Source organism: Armigeres subalbatus, chromosome 2, assembly GCF_024139115.2.
Source record: "Armigeres subalbatus isolate Guangzhou_Male chromosome 2, GZ_Asu_2, whole genome shotgun sequence".
NCBI classification, from domain to species: Eukaryota; Metazoa; Arthropoda; class Insecta; order Diptera; family Culicidae; genus Armigeres; species Armigeres subalbatus.
Window position 1 is genome coordinate 421,729,813 of NC_085140.1, and position 13,051 is coordinate 421,742,863.

Here is a 13,051-nt window from a genome sequence, read left to right on the forward strand (position 1 = left end):
TTCGAAATTTCTTCAAAAATGTTTACTGAAAGTTAGTTATTTTTTGTGATTTTTTTATGTCATTAACGGAAATTATTTGGAAATAAGTGAAATGCGGAATGTTTCGCGGAACATTTTTCAGTTCGGACATTTGAACGTTTTAGATGTTGGGCGAACAAGATTTTGTAAACAAACATTGTTTCATTGATTATGAGAAATATAAAAGTTTGCTGATTCCTCTAAATCCTGTCGAATAAATTTCGTGATTTTCTGCTGGGGAATTTCTGCTGGTGATTTTCTGCTGAGAAGCTTGGCACGTCCTCTCTGCATGCCCGCGGTACAATAGGACCAGGAAGCTCTTTTAGTAGAATATGTTTACACCTGTCATAATACGAGTTTAGTGGGAAAGTCGAGTCAAGTACGAGACACTGAAGACGGCATTACAGTTAAAATCGAAATACGTACCGCCGTACGGGGATTCTTTTGACTTTGGGGGCTACTTTGGATTTTTGTTTCTCTGAAAACATTAAACGGAAAACTATCAAATTTGAAACAGAAAGTTGCCAGGCATCCGAATGGTGATAATGGCAATTTGATAGTAATTTACGTTATAATTATTGTTTCAAAATGTCCAAAGTAGCCCCCGATTTGACGAGGGAAGCCCCGAAATAGTACTAAACTCGTCTTACGATAGGTGCTACTTCGGAGGTTTTAAAGCTATTGAATTGCTTTTGCTTCACACCCCTTACTGTGAAAGAATTGTTCATAATCACATTTCAAACTTCTACTCAAGAATAATATTTGGCATTGTAAAAATGAATTTCTGTCAGTCTGATCCTTATATACTCGGAAACTACTGAGCCGATTGGCTGGACAAAAGTCTTATGACGGTTTGAGATCCCTCCTCTCTCTGGAATGGGGGGCTCCCATACAAATGAATCACAACTTTTTGCATAACTCAAGAACTAATCAAGCAAATGGAACCAAATTTTGCATGTAAAAAAAAGTTTTGACGCTTGCTCTGCGAATTAATTTGCCCCTTCATAATACTTTATCGTTTCTGTCGATAAAGAGGTTTCTGAAGGGTCAAATGAAATAAATCGTGAATAGGGACACGGCAGGTATTTCCGTCCATCGTCGTAGGGGCTAAAACCAACTAAAGCAACGTACATTTGCTAGAACGCCACTATAGAAGAACGTTTCTCCTGAGCCTACGATTTGGTACGTATGAGTTTTACAAAAAAGCGTCTCTTTTATTGGTTTTCGAGACTATGACGAACAGGCGAAAACAAAAATGTTTGTGCTTACTTATTAATTTTGGGGGAGATGAAGTTCGGCGGGTCAGCTAGTTATGTATATTTATTGATTAGTTGTAATTAGTAGTAGTTTGTTTTGGATTTTCAACTTAATAGAACAGCCATTAATTCAATTCCGATATGGTCTGATTTCAAAAGTTCACAGTTGCATTTGTTTGAAAATACGAAAATATAAATGTTTCCGCCAACAAACATTGTGGGAGCTCGTAGAGCGCTTATTCAACCAAAAACAGTCTTCTCCAGCTAAAAAACTAGCTTATTCAGCATACATTCTTTGTTGGGAATTATTTAAAAATCTGTAACATCTGGCTGTTTTGTGATCATAATATCATAACATTTGGATTTCTAGCGGCATCGAAAAAATTCTGTAGCAACTTCAAATAGTGCTGTAACATTTCGAAAATGTTTTTTTTTAATTTTTATGAATTTCAAATTATTTTCTCAGTAATATAAGTAAGCTTTTCTTGAAAATGAAATGAAATCTCAAAAATATTTTCGGGTTTTCGATAATTTTTTTAAGCATCGTATGCGAGCTTTTATGCACGTCACTGAACCAAACATAAATATGCGGCATTAAATATCTAAACATTTAATTGTGCTAAAATGATTACCAAAATTCTTGAATTTACAATTCAATATATTTTTTGCTAGTTACTGTAGTGTTGGAAACGCACCATCAATATTTTTTCTCGCACTTCCCGAATCAAACCTTTCCCCTGTAATTTCCAATACGAATCTCCCTTTTCATAAGCGAAAAGGGTTTTCCCTAAGTTTAATCACTCGCTCATCCCTCGCCTTTTTTTCTGGTAGATTTTCGCAAGTTCACCATCATGATTCCCACTTCAATCAACAACGAATAGCTAGCATGCCGCGCGTCTAGCGTGGATCTATGAAAAATGTTAAACTAAGCATCGGGCCAAAAAAATATATCGAACAGATTAATAATTAAAGCCGATGAGTTATGAGTTTTTATCGGGCGTTATTTTTAGGATCAAAACTCCCGAACCCAAAATCGTACCCGATTCTGCAGTAGTGATGCCACTGCACTGGCCGGCTCATATCGAACCATGTGTAATCGATTTGAGCTGTGTGCCGTGCCGGCTGATTTCGTGATCCCGGAAGAATCTGTGCATTCGGCGGGCGATGAGGGGTGATTAATTTGCACGATTTTCCGCCGCACAGTTGCACACAGGAGAGCGCACTCCGGCCGAAAAAAAGGGGGAAAATCAATAAACCATATTTATGTGTGCCGAAGATCAGTGGAATAGGTAAGGCGGCTAGAACGCAGTGAGTGAGCCGTGGTTGGGTATCATCGTCATCGTCGTCGCAGTCATGATTCGCGACCGTCATCATCCCTTCGCATCAAAACCCACTCGCGGGAAACCATTGCCATAGCTCTGGGAAGACGAATGGGAGTGAGATTATGTGAGATGCGGAGGATGCTCAGAATCCGAGCCGGGGGGTTGGGAGGGAGGAGATTTATGAGATTTGTGGACCCGAAGTTCACGGAACCCTGACTGGTTCTTCGGAGGGAACAGCTGACTGTATTGTAGCGTGTATCGATTAATCGAAAAAAAACCTCGACATGACATCGTCAACTGGATTTAGAGACGGGAGATATGATTTATTTGGCGCGGCAGAAAAGCAGTAATTTTCCACAAAACTTAAATCTCAAATTATTGCCAAAACGTCGAGATCTTCGTGGGGATGCTTTCTAGCTAATATATACGGCTTGGTCACTCGAGTTTAGATCTTGAGTGCTCTTAATAACATTTACGCAAGATTTAGTTCCATAAAAATGCGCCGATATTGAGTGAAGGAAAGTTGGGATAGATTATTGATTCTCGGACCTGCAACTCGCCGAGGGTGATTAGCCATATTTTTGAAAGGGGAATGGAAGAGGGTGCGCTCACCAACCAACATCCTTAGAGTCGGTAACAGTAGGCCTTGCAGCACACGAGGGGTGACGACGGCTCCGGCAATGATGGTTTGCTATGATCAGGTTTCAATGGCAGCCAGCACTAATATTCATTGCACACTTGCTCATCACCCATGTGGTGACGGATGATATTCGGTCAAACGGCACTGCACTGACTGACTGGTCGAGGAAGCGACGGCAGACGGCTCTAACAACGAAACGCTCGCTCGCTCTCTATCACTTTTCTGCGGTTTTGTTCAAGCACATATTCATATTCTAGTAGCGCTTCCAATCCACTATGTTGTTATTGCTTTTGTCATATTTCTTGTTTATTTATTTTTTCGCGTGACGTTCTACTGCACATTGCCATTGTTTTTGTTTCCATATAGAGTACTTGTGTCACATGCACTTGAAGTATGAATTCAAGACAAAATTTTCAAAACGACTTATCTGCTTTTGTAAACAAAGATTCAAACGATGATTTGACGAATCTGATAGCTCTCCCACGCAAATCAACACCACCTATAGGTAGTTGAAGGTTTCCGCTACCTGTTGATGGTAATGGTTTGCGTGGGAGAGCTATCAGATTCGTCAAATCGTCGTTTGAATCTTTGTTTACAAAATCAGATAAGTCGTTTTGAAAATTTTGTCTTGAATTGCACACGAACATATCGACTGACGACGAGCACACCGCCTTTTTTCTATGAGAGAGTGGAAGCGCGAAAAAATAATTTAATTAAATTTTTCGAAGCCGTTGTTGCATCGGACGGTTCGCCACGGACGTTGGCGGCCATGAATGTTATCACTCGCTTTTAATCAAAATCAATCAAACTGTTGATTAATTACGAACTTTTTCGATTGTTTTTCTGTGTCCTAATTTTTTACCCGTGTTACTGTTTTTTATCAATCACACATACACTCTTCTTCAGTCAGTTTTCAGTTCAATTGTTTTTGTCGTAGTTTGGGGAAATGACGTTCGAGTTATTAATTTAATTTAATAAAAAACGGAAAAACCGTGTCATGACGATAAATATGATTGACAAAATCTTCTCGGTGAACACCACTTATCAGCGCTGACCGGTGCCCAATTATTGGAGCTAGCACGTATAATTGATTAATAGAGTGTGTTCTTTTTATCGCATGCCGTAAGCTGATAGAGCTCAAGCCATTGAATCCCGCGCTGATTGCACTTGAAGGTGTGGAAATTAATTGCTTCTCTGGGCACGTTATCACGTCCGGCTGTTATTATTTGGTTTGCTTCATGAGAAATTAATCGATAAGCGAACCATTCATCAAAGTGACACTGGCTAAAACATCGGTCTAAATATTCGTTGCAATCGAAGAATATTATTCGGTTTAAAAAATCATCTCAGTATCAGGATCAATGGTCGCGAAACCATCCGAAGTATTTGCTCGACTTAAGAATCACAATAATCATTTTTGATTCGCACCTGTTCATAGAACAAACAATGAAAACTGTTCTGCTTCCGCACACTTGTCACACCGATCGAGATTCGAACCCACGCACTTCCTGACCGTAGAACCGCAATAATAAAACCGCAACTTCACACACACTCAACGATTGTTTATCTTGATTTCCAGAACGCGACAACTGTCTACGACAACCGATGAAGATGCTGCGCTCTGACGGGAGTCTTCCGGATTCGCGAAGCGCGACTTGCAGACTGACTTGGGCAGGACACCGAAACCCCCCGCGCGGCGCTTGTGACTCACGACGAGGATCTCCAACTGGACTGGACTGTGCCAAGTACCTGTTTCTGTTCCGTTTGATAGGTGTTGGAGACCGAGCGGTACCGTACACTTCCTCCCTCTATCACTCACGCTGTGCAACTGAAGTCGCTTGTTGGTGGAGGAAAGTGTTCAAGTGCGCCAGCAATATGTGCCGCACAGTACACTACAGAGACAGTACCGAACCGACCAACCAGTACAGATAGGAGCAGTGACCACAGGAACAACGACACGACCGAAGAAGACGCGAGACGACGAGTGAGTGTGCACACGACGTGAGCGTTACCGACCGAATGATTGAGTACGCGCAACTTGTATGTATTGCAAGCAAGCAAGCACCGTAAGTACACACAAGTACACAGCGATGGGAATCCCCTGGAGATGAAGGAGAGCCAACCATCCAATACCCGCCGAGTTATGAGCGCGAGAGCGAGCATACGCGCTCTTCTATGGCACTCGCCGCTCTCGTAGAATCATAAACATGCTGCAGAGCAGCAGCATAAAACTTGCACAAGCACCGACACTCACAGGACGACCAAAACGAAATCGAAAGAAAAACAAACCTGTCTAACTGGGTGGAGAAGACGAACACAGACTGAATTTCACCGAACCCGCTCTACATAGGAAGTTGTTTTTGCACGAAATGCCAAAGTTACACTGACTTGGAAGCGATTCATAGTGACGGCACCGTGGATACAGATCTCATTGAAGATTGCGCAACTACGCGCAGCATCCTTCACTCACTCAGATCTGATGACATCCTTCAATAGTTCGACTAGTTCGACAAATGTACGTCCCACCGACCATTTCATTGGTCGCTTTACCACCCTCTATAATAAGGGTATGCGGTGCTTTAAAAAAATATATATTTATAGATTATCGATTGCTGAAACACAGCATCATGAAATTCAATCAATTAAGCTGCAACTTCTGTGTCTGTTCTACTATTTCAATAAGGAGGTATGTACACTATTTAGGAGAAAAACGTTTACATTCTACGAAATATCATAGGCAGTTACGCCCGAATCACCCAGTATTTCGATATTGTCACACACAACCGGGAAATCCCATACCGCCTATCCTTATCCGGCATAAGTGTATCCCTCTCGTTACCCGACGTGAGTGCTCAAGTCCGGCTCACAAGAAAGAGGAACGCGGTTTGGGCATTGGTGGAGCAGTAGCCGGTTCATCATCGTATCAACCTTCGGCTCCAATGGAGCGCACCTTTCCGGTTCTTCATTCCTCTCCCGGCAAACGATGCGACGGCATCGCATCAAGAATGTTTGTTTTCAATGATTCAATCGTCGACGTCGTCGGCGGCGCGCTGTTGTTCTACATCAGAGCGAGACCAATCCTTTAGCTCACTATCACTCACCGGTTCTGGCGGCCTGGGCATAAGTAAGTACGATTTTTTTCTGCTTTGTCTCGCTCGTTTAATGACCACTATTCAAGTTCGGGTGGATCAAGTTCGGAGGCCGATCGTATACCTTCCTTGGTGAGCACTGGATGATTTTGTTAGTTTTTTAGACAAAGCATTTCGAGCCATGCGAGTACGGATGAGAGCGGAAGAAAATAGAACATGTTTTTGGTGGGAGTACTTTTGGGGAGTACTCGGTATGTTCTAATGGAGCGTACCTCTTGTTGTCTCTTTCTCGGTTTATTTTGAATTTAAATATTTTACACAATTTTTACTTTCAAATGCGATGCTGGTAAGAAATTGTAATTAATATTGCTAAAACTTCTTGGCTTCTGACTAACCAAATGGAGAGAAATGTTAGACTCAAATGAAACCAAATGATAACTGACCATCAGGCTTTATGGAAGTTCAACGCATAATGTGGAATATCTACGTTTGGTCTACGATCTTATCGCCTAATTGGTTAGTTTTACTACGACTTACATCACTTTCCATATCAAGTCAAATATTTCAAATCCATAGAATAATGTAAAAGCATTGACAACTCTCTTTATGTACATAAATATAACTTAATATAACAAAATTGAAATTGAACCTTAACCACCAAAGTGACCAACTGTTGGTCTAAATATACGTGTTAATCAACAAAAGTAAATCATTGCAGAATAGTTTGAACAAACTTCATGGAATTCTGTAGCTTTCAAAACTCTTATTATTTTCTATTTACAAGTATTCCTACTCGCTCATACCATCCAATTAAAATCGACAATCTTTTCTCAAGAATCCATCAAGTCGAACAAAAGGAACCCGCAAAGAAAGAAAGAAAAAAAAACTGTCAATCCTATCTTCAATTTTCTCTGCCAAGCAAATCCCAAAATCATCAACTTCAAACACTTTCACCTGCACGTCGTCGTCTTGATGCAAGGATATGAGATAGGAGAAGGCAAAGGCAATCAACAAAAAAAAATGGAACCCACGGTCGGTCGAACTTGAAACCATAAATCAGATCGTGCAACTACTTTATCTGGGGCGTAAAGTGGAAAGTAACAAGAGCGAAAAATAGTAACAAGAAGTTCAATAAAATGCTGCTGTTGCTGTAAGGATCCTTTGCGCGTAATAACACTCAAGATTGCACCAAAGAATAGGTGCAGTTGGTGGGTAACAGAGAAAAAAAGATCAATCCACATTTTTCTCATTAGGAAATCTCTACATTGATGGCTTCCGGTTGTTGTAATTGATGTATAGACAGAAAAAAATGGACTATGATACACAGAAATATAAAAACGGAACATTTGTTCAGCTGTGTGTTCAGTATTAATCTAAAGTGGAATTGAGAACATTTTCAAAGCTGCAACTGAATAATACTAGTGTTAGCAAAACCACTGCATTTCTTACAATTCAAAGTTTATTGAAGTGAAACAAGTTTCAAACAATTTAAATAAACATAAAGCTCCATGTTAGTAGATTAATGCAAACGAGCAGAAGAAATTCTCAACATTCAGAATATTTTCCCTCTTTATACCTAATTTGCTCTTAATGGGATCGATTTCAAAATATGTTATACTCATCAACATGGAGGCGCATGGTATTACAAGTAGCTTATGCTCTTATGCTTCTTCCTACAAATTACCATTTTGAATCGAAAATTGACCGACCAGTCTATATTCGTAAATCAATCATTAATGTCTACAAAGTCAAAACCGTAATACACTTTTTTTTAACCCTTATGTGAGTGACGGGGTACCCGGGTACCCATTCTGATATTGAAAGTTAAATAACTTGTTGTAGATAAGTTAAAATTCTATTAAACTTTCTGACATCTCGTAGAATGTTGAGACGAAGCGACGGGCAAAGTTTGAGGTCCAGGTTGCGATTAAAGCGCTTATTAGGGATCGAAAACTTAAACGGGTGACGGGGTACCCGGGTACCCAATCGTATAACAGAGGGCCTGTATATTTATATGAGTGTTTGATTATATGAATCTTTGCGTATGTCACTGGGACAAAGGCTGCTCAAGTGCATGTACATATTTTTGGAGGTGTGCGTGTGTTTTAGAAGACACCGGGTGGCCACCTGGAAAATCCGGAACATCCGTAAAAATGGTCAATTCGTAAATTCCATCGTACAGCGACGGGATTTTTTTTAAATTATTTTTTACCCAACCCTGAGTATGGAATTGATGCTTCGACTTGCATACGGATCATTGTGTCCACTGGGTGGCCCCCTGGAAGATCCGGATCATCCGTAAAAATGGTCAATTCGTAAATTCCATCGTACAGCGATGGGATTTTTTTAGAACCATTTTCTGCCGAGCCATGAGTAGGGAATTGATGCTTTGACCCACTTTCGGCCTTTGTGTCCACTTGGTGGTCCCCTGGAAGATCCGGATCATCCGTAAAAATGGTCAATTCGTAAATTCCATCGTACAGCGACGGGACTTTTTTAGAATTATTTTTACCCAACCCTGAGTATGGAATTGATGCTTCGACCTACATACGGACCATTGTGTCCACTGGGTGGTCCCCTGGAAGATCCGGAACAAACGGTCAATTCGTAAATTCCATCGTACAGCGACGGGACTTTTTTAGAATTATTTTTTGGTGAACCCTGAGTATGGAATTGTTGCTTCGACCTACATACGGACCATTGTATCCACTGGGTGGTCCCCTGGAAGATCCGGAACATCCGTAAAAATGGTCAATTCATAAATTCCAGCGTACAGCGACGGCATTTTTTTAGAATTATTTTTTGCCCAACCCTGAGTATGGAATTGATGCTCCGACCTACATACGGACCATTGTATCCACTGGGTGGTCCCCTGGAAGATCCGGAACATCCGTAAAAATGGTCAATTCATAAATTCCATCGTACAGCGACGGGATTTTTTTAAAATTATTTTTTACCCAACCCTGAGTATGGAATTGATGCTTCGACTTGCATACGGATCATTGTGTCCACTGGGTGGCCCCCTGGAAGATCCGGATCATCCGTAAAAATGGTCAATTCGTAAATTCCATCGTACAGCGACGGGACTTTTTTAGAATTATTTTTACCCAACCCTGAGTATGGAATTGATGCTTCGACCTACATACGGACCATTGTGTCCACTGGGTGGTCCCCTGGAAGATCCGGAACAAACGGTCAATTCGTAAATTCCATCGTACAGCGACGGGACTTTTTTAGAATTATTTTTTGGTGAACCCTGAGTATGGAATTGTTGCTTCGACCTACATACGGACCATTGTATCCACTGGGTGGTCCCCTGGAAGATCCGGAACATCCGTAAAAATGGTCAATTCATAAATTCCAGCGTACAGCGACGGCATTTTTTTAGAATTATTTTTTGCCCAACCCTGAGTATGGAATTGATGCTCCGACCTACATACGGACCATTGTATTCACTGGGTGGTCCCCTGGAAGATCCGGAACATCCGTAAAAATGGTCAATTCATAAATTCCATCGTACAGCGACGGCATTTTTTTAGAATTATTTTCTGCCCAACCCTGAGTATGGAATTGATGCTTCGACCTACATACGGACCATTGTGTTCACTGGGTGGTCCCCTGGAAGATCCAGAACATCCGTAAAAATGATCAATTCGTAAATTCCATCGTACAGCGACGGGACTTTTTTAGAATTATTTTTACCCAACCCTGAGTATGGAATTGATGCTTCGACCTACATACGGACCATTGTGTCCACTGGGTGGTCCCCTGGAAGATCCGGAACAAACGGTCAATTCGTAAATTCCATCGTACAGCGACGGGACTTTTTTAGAATTATTTTTGGTGAACCCTGAGTATGGAATTGTTGCTTCGACCTACATACGGACCATTGTATCCACTGGGTGGTCCCCTGGAAGATCCGGAACATCCGTAAAAATTGTCAATTCATAAATTCCAGCGTACAGCGACGGCATTTTTTTTAAAATTATTTTTGTCCAACCCTGAGTATGGAATTGATGCTCCGACCTACATACGGACCATTGTGTCCACTGGGTAGTCCCCTGGAAGATCCAGAACATCCGTAAAAATGGTCAATTCGTAATTACATCGTGAAGCGACGCAATTTTTTTAGAACCATTTTCTGCCGACACCTGAGTATGGAACTGATGCTTTGAGCCGCATGCGGACTATTGTGTCCACTGGGTGGTCCTCTGGAAGATCCGGAACATCCGTAAAAATGGTCAATTAGTAAATTTCATCGTGATGCGTAGGGTTTTTATTTTAAACCATTTGTTGCCAAATCCTGAGCATGAAATTAATTCTTTGACCCCAAAAACGGACCGTTGTGCCCTTTGGGAGGTCCCCTCAAAAATCCGGAATTCCCGTCAAAATGGTCAATTCGCAAACTGAAGCGACGTCATTTTTATCAAACAAATTTTTGCCGAACCATGTTGGTCAAAGCATCAATTCCATACTTCGGGTTCGGCACAAAATGGTTATTAAAAAAATCCTACCGCTTCAGAAATGGAATATTTGAAATGATCATTTTTACGAATGTTCCGGATCATCCAAGGGACACAATGGTCCGTATGTAGGTCATAGCATCGTTTCCATGTTCAGGGTTCGTCAGAAAATGGTTCTAAAAAAATCCCGTCGCTTTACGATAGAATTTACGAATTGACCATTTTTACGGATGTTCCGGATCTTCCAGGGGACCACCCAGTGGACACAATGGTCCGTATGTGGGTCATAGCATCGTTTCCATGCTTAGGGTTCGGCAGAAAATGGTTCTTAAAAAATACCGTCGATTACGATTACGGAATATTCGAATTGACCATTTTCTACGGATGTTCCGAGTCTCCAGGGGACCACCCAGTGGACACAATGGTCCGTATGTGGGTCATAGCATCGATTCCATGCTCAGGGTTCGGCAGAAAATGGTTCTAAAAAAATCCCGTCTCTTTACGATGGAATTTACGAATTGATCATTTTTACGGATGTTCCGGATCTTCCAGGTGACCACCCAGTGGACACAAAGGTCGGAAGTGGGTCAAAGCATCAATTCACTACTCAGGGTTCAACAAAAAATGGTTCTAAAAAAATCCCGTCGCTGTACGATGGAATTTACGAATTGACCATTTTTACGGATGTTCCGGATCTTCCAGGGGACCACCCAGTGGACACAAAGGCCGGAAGTGGGTCAAAGCATCAATTCCCTACTCAGGGTTCAATAAAAAATGGTTCTAAAAAAATCCCGTCGCTGTACGATCGAATTTACGAATTGACCATTTTCACGGAAGTTCCGGATCTTCTAGAGGACCACCCAGTGGACACAATGGTCCGTATGTGGGTCAAAGCATCGATTCCATGCTCAGGGTTCGGCAGAAAATGGTTCTAAAAAATCCCGTCGCTGTGCGATGGAATGTACGAATTGCTCATTTTTACGGATGTTCCGGATCTTCCAGGTGACCACCCAGTGGACACAAAGGTCGGAAGTGGGTCAAAGCATCAATTCACTATTCAGGGTTCAACAAAAAATGGTTCTCAAAAAATCCCGTCGCGGTACGATGGAATTTACGAATTGATCATTTTTACGAATGTTCCGGATCTTTCAGGGGACCACCCAGTGGACACAAAGGCCGGAAGTGGTTCAAAGCATCAATTCCCTACTCAGGGTTAAATAAAAAATGGTTCTAAAAAAATCCCGTCGCTGTACGATGGAATTTACGAATTGACCATTTTTACGGATGTTCCGGATCTTCTAGAGGACCACCCAGTGGACACAATGGTTCGTATGTGGGTCAAAGCATCGATTCCATGCTCAGGGTTCGGCAGAAAATAATTCTAAAAAAATCCGTCGCTTTACGATTTGACCATTTTTACGGATGTTCCGGATCTTCCAGGGGACCACCCGGTGGCCTCTGAATTCACACAGTTCTTTGAAACCACACTCACACACAAGCGCATACATAGACACAGCGAAACACACCAACATACACACATACAAACACCCACAGACGCATAAATGCCAATTGTAAGGCGGTTGGGTACCTGGGTACCCCGTCACCCGTTTACGGTGGGAAAAATCGTCACTCACATAAGGGTTAAATTGAAGACACGTATCGCGTTATAAAGCCTTGGGAGTAAATTCTGAAAAAGTATAATAATAATAAAAGAAAGAAGTTCAATTACTTTCCATTTTTTAAATTCTTAACTTTCTAAGCTACGAGGCCTGAAACCATTGCTTAGACAGAGGGATGTTCAGAATGTTATGGAACGACTATAATTTACTCTTAATTAACCCACCGATTCTTTGAGATATCGTTGATCCTTGATCACATGGTTGGGGTTAATTGAGTAAATTATAAAAATGCAACCCAGTCAACCTCAAGCTGGTTTCGAAGACATTAATCTCCTAGTTTTAGTGCCCTCATCAGTTGAGAATAATATGAATTTAATCTTCTTCTTCTTCTTCTTATTGGCATTACATCCCCACACTGGGATAGAGCCGCCTCGCAGCTTAGTGTTCATTAAGCACTTCCACAGTTCTTAACTGCGAGGTTTCTAAGCCAGGTTACCATTTTTGCATTCGTATATCATGAGGCTAACACGATGATACTTCTATGCCCAGGGAAGTCGAGACAATTTCCAATCCGAAAATTGCCTAGACCGGCACCGGGAATAGAACCCAGCCACCCTCAGCATGGTCTTGCTTTGTAGCCGCTC

At 41.5% G+C, this 13,051-nt stretch overlaps 1 protein-coding gene across 14 annotated transcripts in view; it reads right to left on the minus strand.

Moving 5' to 3' along the window:
* LOC134213465 (protein abrupt-like) overlaps window positions 1–5,254 on the minus strand; it is a 186,491-nt gene extending 181,237 nt beyond the window's left edge. For 5 of the 14 annotated variants that reach the window (XM_062692533.1, XM_062692530.1, XM_062692540.1 and 2 more), the window contains exon 1: window positions 4,665–5,247. The gene's annotated coding sequence lies outside the window, so the exon portion shown is untranslated. Of the gene's footprint in view, window positions 1–4,664 lie in introns of all 14 variants that reach the window. The other 9 variants (XM_062692539.1, XM_062692538.1, XM_062692536.1 and 6 more) reach the window with 5 other exon arrangements.
* Between the last annotated feature and the right edge of the window lie 7,797 nt (window positions 5,255–13,051).